Source organism: Pseudonaja textilis, chromosome 2 (genome assembly GCF_049901715.1).
Source record: "Pseudonaja textilis isolate UNSWEBS1 chromosome 2, rPseTex1.2, whole genome shotgun sequence".
Taxonomy (NCBI): Eukaryota; Metazoa; Chordata; class Lepidosauria; order Squamata; family Elapidae; genus Pseudonaja; species Pseudonaja textilis.
In genome coordinates, this window is record NC_141991.1 from 197052551 (window position 1) to 197062220 (window position 9670).

Consider the following 9670-nt stretch of genomic DNA (forward strand, 5'->3'; position numbering starts at 1 on the left):
ACGCATGCGCAAACCAAGTGCGTTTGTGACGTACGAGACTAGGAGGAGAAACACCCTCCCCCTCCCCCCCAGCGGCTGGGTTTGAGGCGGCTGGCGGGAATTTGAGGTGAGGCGATGGGCGGCTGGCGGGGCGAGTAAGGAAGAAGGGCGAGAGGCTTTGTTCCCAAACCCACACCAACGATATAACAAAAAGACGCTGAGAAAAATAAAGGATCGAAACATTTCCAAGTTCGTCGGATGGTCACGCCTGGCATCTGAAGTCTTGCGCTGCTCACCTCTGTTCCTGTTACCGGCCGAGCTCAGTCCGACGGTCTGGTTGCTCGATGTGCGTAATTGTCCCAGGATACCAGTGGTGCTGCTGTGTATTGATGGAAGGAGACGGCAGCAGCGCTGGAGGTAAATGACTTCAAGCTATTGAGAAGTTTGCTGCTGGAAACGTGTAGCGCCGTTCTAATGTATCGCTTTATTATTTCGTAGCTTCACGTAAAGTGCATCACTGAAATAACAATAATCTAATAACCTGTATCCGAAAAGTCATGGGAACATAAAAGTGGAAAAAGTTGTCGAAAAGGAGCCGGTGAAAATCTTGTGGGACTTTAGTATACAGATGGGTCGCCATTTGGAACGCAACATGCCAGATATTACGATTGTCGAGGGTCAATAAATATCAATTTATTGATATTGCGGTACCAGGAGACGCCAGAGTTGAAAAAAAAGAACTTGAAAAAATCGAAAGTATACGGTTATGGGTGAAACATGTGACAGTGATATATCCATTGTCATTGGGGCACTTGGTATGTGCAAGAATTTTGCAAAGCACATCAAGAAATTGCAGCTTCCTGCAATAACACCAGTGGAACTGCAAAAAAATGCGCTACTTGGAACATCATATAGTTTAAGAAAATACTTGGTTGATACCTAGGACGCTGGCAGTAACCCGTATCAACCATTAGCACCAGTCACTGATATTTGTGATACATTTTTAAATGTTCAGTTGACAAGAGTTTCATGTTTAATGAATAAAAGAGATAATAAAATAATTTAAGATAATTAAATATAAGATAATTAAAATAGTTGGTGGATACCTAGGATGCTAGCAGCAACCTGTATCAATCAGAGCCAGTCAATGATATTTGTGATACATTTTTAAATGTACAGTTGACTGAGTTTTATGTTTAATGAATAAAAGTTTTATAATAATAATTTTCCATAGAAACCTTCTCCAGGCTGACTTAGTATCACTCTTATTCGTACCATAGCATCAGTTTAGGGGATTTATTGGAGCTGCCCACTCCCATAGACTCCAAGAGGCACACAAAACAATAAAACAGTTAAAAATTTATCATCCCCCAGGCAGCCTAGATCCAAATAAAGCAAGCCACAAATATATCAACCCCAGATCTGAAACCAAAACCAGGTCAGAAGCCCAGGAGAGAGGGCACTCTCCATATCTCTGAGGGAAACTGCCAGAGGACGGGAGCTTAGACACAGGCTTTCTCGGTCCTGCCAAATAGTAATATTTAATTGAGAGGGTTTGGTGGATACTCACGGTGCCCCAATGTACAGGTAGTCATTAACATAGAGCCACAATTGAGCCCAAAATTTCTGTTGTTGAGACATTTGTTAACTGAATTTTGCCCCATTTTACAACATTGTCTCAGTTAAGTGAATCACTGCAGTTGATAAATTAATAACCTGGTTATTAAGTGAACCTGGTTTCCCCATTGATTTTACTTGTCAGAAAGTTTAAAAGTTGATTACATGACCCTGGGACACAGCAACAGTCATAAATATGAGTCAGTTGCCAAGCAACTTTTGATCACATGATCATGGAGATGCTGGAAATGTAACTGAAAAACGGTAATAAGTCACTTTTTTCAATGCCATTTTAACTTTTTACAGTCACTAAGCAAACTTGTAAAGCAAGGACTACTTGTATCTGGTGGGCAGCAACAGTTGGAGACATGTGGTCCTTCAGATAACCAGGGTCTATACTGTAAAGTTCTTTATAGGTAATGACTAGCACTTTGAATTGCACCTGGAAGCCAATTGCCAACCAATGCAGCTCCTGCAATAGTGGTTGCACATGGGTGTACTGTGAGGCACCCAATACTGTGCATGCAGCTGCACTGCAGTATGGGTGAGAGTTGAGTTAAATTATGAATGTTTAAACTAAGAGTCTTCAAACTTGGCAAGTTTAAGACTTGTGGACTTCAACTCCCAGAATTCCTGAGTTAACATGACTGGAGGAGGAATTCTGGGAGTTGAAGTCCACAAGTCTTAAAGGTGTCAAATTTGAAGAGCCCTGGTTTAAACTACGAACTTTAAACGTTGTTTACCACCTAGAGTCACTCTGAGAGTTAAGTGGTCATATATATTTGTTTCATAATAAATAAATTTTATACCAGATGTAGTTTTTGCATGGTGTTTAAGGGCATTTTAATTTAGAATGCATTACAATAATCCAGTCATAGGTGACCAGGGCACGAGTATCTGAACAGCCTCCCGGTTATAAAAAGAACTGTAGAAGATGAACCTGTGGCAGACCCTGCTCACCACAACTGCCACCTGCTTTTTGAGAAGTAACTATGAGTACAGAAGGATCCCCAAGTTGCTCACCGGTCTAGAATAGGAAACTGCTACCCAATCCAAAACCAACTATAGAAACATAATCAGCTCTGGAGGTCAGGCAAACAGTTACATCCACCAGTCTTGTCAGTACCTGAGCTGAAATCTGTTCTCACCCATCCGGACCTGAACAATCTCTAGACATTAGGTAAGCACATTGATAGCTTCACCTGCACAGTCCAGAATTGAGATATGAATTAGTATCACTTGTCGTACTGATATCAGATTCCAAACTGACAGATGACCTCTTCTGCCAGCTCAATTATGGCAGAAAATGAAAAGAGATCAGGGCATGAATCTGATATACCTTAAGGCAGGAGTTTCCAACCTTGGCAACTTTTAAAATTTGTGGATTTCAGTCCCAAAATTATGAGAGTTGAAGTGCACAGGTCTTAAAAGTTGCCAAGATTGAATACTTCCGCTTGATATACTTTATATACAGTATTTTTGATCTTTATCTCTTATTCCTCTTTATTATGGGAACTTCATAATTTTTGATCTTTATTTTTTAGCAATTTTTGAATTTCCTTTTAAGATATTTTATCATCACAGTTACCTTGTGGCTTTACAGGCACCAACCTTCATGAATTCAAGGAACAGATGGGATTACTGCTATTAAACCTGGGTAGCAGTGTCCTTACCCAACTCAATGGCAGTGATGGTGATAATGTTCCTCAAGCTTAAGGTTTTATGGATTTCTGTTACAACAACACATAAAAAGCTAGACTGAAGTGCTGCACAATTTGGGGATCCTCTTGGACTCTCAACTTCTATTTGAAGAGCAAGTGGCAGCCGAGGCCAGAAGGACCTTTCCACAAATTCATCTTTAGGGCCAGTTGTATCCATTCATTGATTGAGAGACCTACTCACAGTCATGTCTTGATCGCCACCCTTTTGGATTGTTGCAATACACTAGTGGGACTGCCAGTAACAATTGATTCAGAATGTGGCACTGTGGGTAGCTATCTTTACACACTCAATGCATGTAACACCACTACTTCATGAGCTGCAGGTCTAATTTAACATGCTAGTTACAGTACAATCTGTAAAGCTCTTCAGGCCCATCCAAATTTCTTGGGGGACCACTAATTTCCACTAATTGAATCTGTTCATTCTCCTCCATGCTGCATCAAGAGCCCAGGATGGGGGTTGACTCCTTCCTATGATGTCATAGCTGAGTCTGTACTAAGATATAAAAGCCAGCCTCCGGAAGAGACCCCAGCTTTTGACTCAGCTCCTTTCAGTCAGTAGCTGTGTCTCTGAAAGCTTCTGTTAGATAACACTCACCAGCGATCTTCAGTGCCGTTTTTCCTCATTTCAAGCAAGGTTGGGAGCAGCGTTGCCAGAGCACTGTTCAGGCAAGTTGGGCAGTGTCTGTAGACCTCTCTCACGCCTGCGGTTTGAGCAGTCGTAAAAAGCAATCGGCAAACCGATACCAGCGTCAGCCAGCTGATCGTGTGGCCAGAGCCTGCCCTTTCCTTTGCTGACTTCACTCGGGGCTCTTTATAGCCTAAGGAGAAATTCTTCGATCTCGGAGCCTGTTTCCCATAGTCAGCGGCCATCTTGGATTGAAGCCTTCCACCATGAGGTGAGCGGCCATTTTGTAAGCCCGTGGGCCAATTTATACCTTAAAGGGCTTAATACAAAAAATTTTCAAACAGTTTCTTTCCAGCGTAAGAGCCTTTATTCTTCAAATGGAGCAAGATAAGGGTCAGGCAGAGTCCCCCCACCCCACAGTGGAACAGTCTCTTAAGCCAATAAGAGAAAAAGTTGTATGCAATGCACCCAATCAGTCCAGAGGGAGGTGGCTGCTAAAATCAGAGCTAAGGCTCTAGCCCCTAAGAAGGCAACTCAGGCTGAGTTGAGGGCAGAAAAGCACAGACATGCAGCCCTAGAGAGGCAGTTCAACAGAACTATTCAACAGAAGGGAGTAGAACTAGAGCATGTTTCAGGTGATACCTGTGGGCACCAGCCAAGCCCTCCCAGGGGAGAAGTTATCTATGAGCCTTTCCATCCTCCATCCTGGTCTCCTGAGGCTTTTGCAGTACAATGATCCTCAGGATCTAAGCAGGGCCTTATTTCCAACAGGCTTCTGGTCCCTATGCTCCTCCCCCTCCCTCCAGGCCTCGAACGTCTTCTCAATCTAGGCCTGAAGCCACCTTCACTCCCTCAGCAGCAGGCCTTCAGCCTTCTGCCCCTACCTTTGAGCATAGACCAGGGGATATCCAAGATGATGTCTCTTTGACTATTAGGCAGGGATTGGCTGAACGCTTCAAGCAAATCCTTTGACCTCCGGAAAGGGTTCAGGCCCTTCTCCCTTCTCAATCTATAAGTTGCCTCATCACCCTGATTTACACAGGCCCCAGGACCTCAGGGTCCATTCTTCTCTACCAGAATGGGAGGACGTTGATGAGGAGGGAAGGGCTTCACCATCTGAACACAGTTACTCCTCTTGTTCAGAACGTGAAGAGGGTGAGACCTTTGACCAAAATCTTCAGAGGAAGAGGACTCTCGCCCAGAGCAGACATCCTCTGCATTGGTCTTCAATCGTTCTCTCTTCAGGCCATTACTCAGCATGGCCTTGGTCACTGCCAAGCTGTCGCCAGAGGAAGTGGCTCCCGAACCACAAGGAATTCCCTCTAGCCAAGGGACTCATTCTTCTCCAAGCCTGTAGTGGAGGCAGGGGTTTTGCCTTCTCCCACTTTGTTCCTGGATATGGTCAAGGAACAGTGTGTTTCCCTTCAGCAGTGTGTTTTGCCTTCTCCCACTTTGTTCCTGGATATGGTCAAGGAACAGTGTGTTTCCCTTCAGCAGTGTGTTTTGCCTTCTCCCACTTTGTTCCTGGATATGGTCAAGGAACAGTGTGTTTCCTCGCCCATCTTCTCTGGATAAGTGTTTCTACAACGTCAGCACAGCCCTGGACAATTCCCTGGCAGTGCCTTCTGTTGACATTCCAGTTCTGGCCTCGTTCCCATTTTCTGGCACTCTCACGTGGGCATCCATACGGTGGCTGCACCAATTCCAGATTAGATTGCCTACATCTGACCTTCGGTCTCACCAAGGCCTTAATAAGATTATCGCAGCGGCAGAATTCACTGCAGATGCCACTCTCAATTCCGCCAAATTGGCATCGAGGGCCATGGCATCTTCAGTAGCAGCAAAAAGACTGTTATGGCTCAGAAATTGGCAGGCGGAGTCACACCATAAATGGAAGCTGGTTTCAGTTCCATTCGCGGGCAATAAGCTTTTTGGCGATGCTCTGGAACCTTATCCCATCGAAACCAGAGATAAATGTAAAATTCTCTCTTCCTCTGGGAAGAGAGCCGACTATCGCCCAGCTCCTTATACTGGTAAACAGCCCTTTCGGGAGGGTGGGGGTTGTTCCTGCCGTCACTCTAAGTAATCCCTCATTCTCCCCACCCATCGGAGGTCACCTAGCCTTCTTTGCCTCCAAATGGGAGGAGTCAATGGCGGATGCCTGCGTGCTCAGCACTATTAGGTCAGGATTACAATTGGACTTCCTAAGGCACCCCCCTTAAAAAAAAATTGATCTGTCCTGTCTCTCGGGACATTTCAAGGCAAGACCTCATGAATCAGGCCATTCAACTCCTTCTTGAAATCCGAGCTATTCAAACCTGTTCCCCCCTCTCAATGGGGACGTGGGCTTTATTCTTGCCTTTCATCATTCCCAAAGCCTCATGGGGGGTAGGAAACCATCCTGGATCTAAAATTTCTCAACCAATTTATAAAATACAGGCTATTTAAAATGCAGACTCTGCATTCTATTTTAGAGAGCGTTCGGGAGGGTGATCTCCTCTCTTCCACTGATCTCATGGAGGCTTACCTCCACATCTCCATTTGGCCTCATCATCGCCAGTTTTTCCATTTCTGTTATCAGAATACCCATTACCAGTATCAAGCACTTCCCTTTGACCTCTCATCAGCTTCAAGGGTCTTCATGAAGGTTCTGGCAGCATTGATGGCATCTCTGCTTTCTGTTCCAGTGAGGATCAAATGCTACTTGGACAACAGTTTGATTCTGTCCTCCGTCATCCATGCAGCCCATTGGGATCTGCAAATTACCCTGTCATATCTCCAGAGCCACAGATTTTTCCACTCCTGTCCACTCTAATGGTTCCTGCTTCCCTACCAACGAGCAGGAACCAGCCATTCATCCATCAAGGTCCCACTCTCACCACAAATCCGGAGATCTCTCAATTGGTGGTGTTCCCCGTTAATCTGGAAGGGACTCCTTTTCAGGGTCCCAGACAGGCTAGGGATAACCACCGATGCCAGCCTCCTGAGTTGGGGTTCCCATATGCAGGGCCAGATAGCTCAGGACCTTGATCCAGGTCAGAGCAGGCCCTTCCCATAAATTGGCTAGAGCTCAGAGCCATTTTCTAGCTCTCAAGCATTTCAGGCACTCAGTGACCGGCTCTCATGTTCTAGTCCTTATGGACAACATGGCCTCCATGGCTCATGTCAACCGGCGGGGGTGGGGTGGGGATGAGGTCCAGAGCCCTCATGGGAGAGGCTCTACAGTTGGGGTTATGGGCAGAGCAACACCTGTTGTTGATCTCGGCGGACCACTTCTCCAGGATCAACAACTCCCAGGCCGACTGGCTCAGCAGGAGCCTAGTCGACCAGGCAGAATGGTCTATTCCTCCTTCTCTATTCAGAGACCTTTCCCTCAGATTCGGAACACTGGAGGTGGATCTTCTCCACTCCTCAAATTGCCCAGGTCACCAGGTTTCCTTGCCAGGAAGCGGAGGGGACCAATGCCCTTCTGTGCAGATGGCCCAAAAGTCTCCTCTATGCTTTTCCCCCTCTCCCATCATTCCGGCAGTAATTTGGAAGATGTTGCAGGAACAAGCGGAGCCCTTCCTCCTGGCACCCTATTGGCCAAGGACGCCTTGGTGTGCGGACCTGGTCAACCTGTCGGTGGCTTCTCCTTGGAGTATCCCAGCCCATCTAATCTCCCTTCATCAGGGGATTCTGCTCCACCCGGAGCCTCAGTGGCTCAAGCTGACCATGTGGCACTTGGGCAGCCGCGGCTAGAGGTGGCTGATCTTCCCGAAAGGGTCATCATCACTATCCTGGCATCTCGCAAACCTCCCACAAGGCACATCTATGATGCCACCTGGAAGGCCCTTCCCGATGGTGCCTTAGGGAGGGTCTCTCTCTCTCCCACTTTAGCCCAGTTGGCAGAGGTTCTTAGATTCCTTCAGCATGATCTGGAGAAAGGTTTGGCCCCCAACACCTTTACACAGGCAGGTTGAGGCCCTCTCCTCGGTTCTTTCATGGGGTTCACTTCCTTCCTTATCCCATCACCCTTCAGTCAGGAGATTTTCGAAAGGGGCTTCCAACCTGCACCCTCTGGTGGTTCACAGGTATCCTTCCTGGTATCTTCATATGGTCCTTTATGCCCTTACAAAGCCCCCTTTTGAACCCCTTAGAATATTGTCTCTCCGTTTCCTGACTCTGAGGGTAGTGTTCCCCGTTTCCATCACTTCAGCCAGGCAGGTATCCGAGCTCGCTGTTCTTTCCATCAGACAGGACCTTTGTTCCTTTCACGATGATAGGGTTGTCCTCAGTCTGGACCCCTCATTTATTCCAAGGGTTAACACCTGTTTCACAGGTCCCAGTACATTATGTTGCCTGGCTTCTGCCCCCTCCCATACCATGACTTAGAGCAGCAGTGGCACTCGCTAGACGTAGGTAGGGCTCTTACAATATACATTAAGCGTACTTCCTCCTTCAGGAAGTCTGAAGCCATTTTGTTTCCTTTTCCCTTCTCACTTGGGGCACAAGGCCTCTTCTCCTACTATTAGCAGATGGGTCAGATCTTGCATTGAGCAGGCCTACAAAGCTGCGGCCCTTCTGGTTCCTCGAGGTCTGACGGCGCACTCTACCAGAAACGCGGCCACTTCGGCTGCCTGGGCAACCCAAGCACCCTTGGAGGAGATCTGTCGAGCGGCCACGTGGACATCTCCGTCTCTTTTCATCAGATACTACCGTCTGGATGTCTTTGCCTTGGCAACTGCAGCCTTTGGCAGACGGGTGCTTCAACGAGTGGTTCAACAGTCGGTGTGATGAGCCGGACGAGGACCCACCCGTGCACATGCAAGCTTTGGTATGTCCCATCCTGGGCTCTCGATGCAGCATGGAGAATGGGCATTGGTAGAGGTTACCCTGAAAGCCCTTTCTATCTATGCTGCGAGAGAGCCCAGCCCCTCCCTTGATTCGTCCGGAGAGGGTAAGTCATATTTCTGTATTCATTTGTGCTTTCAGAGACACCTTTCACTCTGTCAAGTATCTTCGCCAAAGCTGGGGTCTCTTCCGGGGGCTGGCTTTTATATCTTAGTACAGACTCAGCTATGACATCATAGGAAGGAGTCAATCCCCATCCTGGGCTCTCTCGCAGCATAGATAGAAAGGGCGTTCAGGGTAACCTCTACCAATGCCCATTCCATGAGATTTGGCAGGGCCTTGTCAATAAAGCAGTGTAATCTGCTCAACTCAAGAGAGACACTTTCTTTATTGCACTGTCTGTCCCAGTTACCCCTTGAAATTCAGATGGCTGCAATTCTTGCCTTTTATGTCTCCAAAAACTGGCTTTTCTCGCTGAGTACTGAGCCAGGCTGGTGAATGAGCTGTTCTATAATAGTTTGATATAGAATGATTGTAGGCTGGTCTTGAATGTGTCATGTTTTTCATTTATCCTTATTTTGCTTGTTTTATATTAGTTTTAAACCCATGTTAACTATCCAAAGTTGCAATTATGAGTTGGGCAGCCAGGTAAGTTGAATGAATGAATGAATGAAAGAAAATGAAATGAATGAATAAAAAAAGGAATGGCATTGTATATGTGAATTACCTTTTTATATAAGTGTTCTCATGTTCATATTTTTACATAGCAGATACTATGATGCTATGATAAAAATTCCAGTCATCATCAAATGAATCTAATGACAAGATTGTCTATTGCTAAGGTAATCTGATTTTTTTCATTTCTTAATAAACATATTAAATCTGAAATGTT

The 9670-nt window shown here is 46.1% G+C and overlaps 1 long non-coding RNA gene across 1 annotated transcript in view; it reads left to right on the forward strand.

Moving 5' to 3' along the window:
- The first annotated feature begins 33 nt into the window (after positions 1-33).
- LOC148127305 (uncharacterized) overlaps positions 34-9670 on the forward strand; it is a 30008-nt gene continuing 20371 nt past the window's right edge. The window contains exon 1 of the long non-coding RNA XR_015742196.1: positions 34-396. This is a non-coding gene — a long non-coding RNA (uncharacterized LOC148127305). The remainder of the gene's footprint in view (positions 397-9670) is intronic.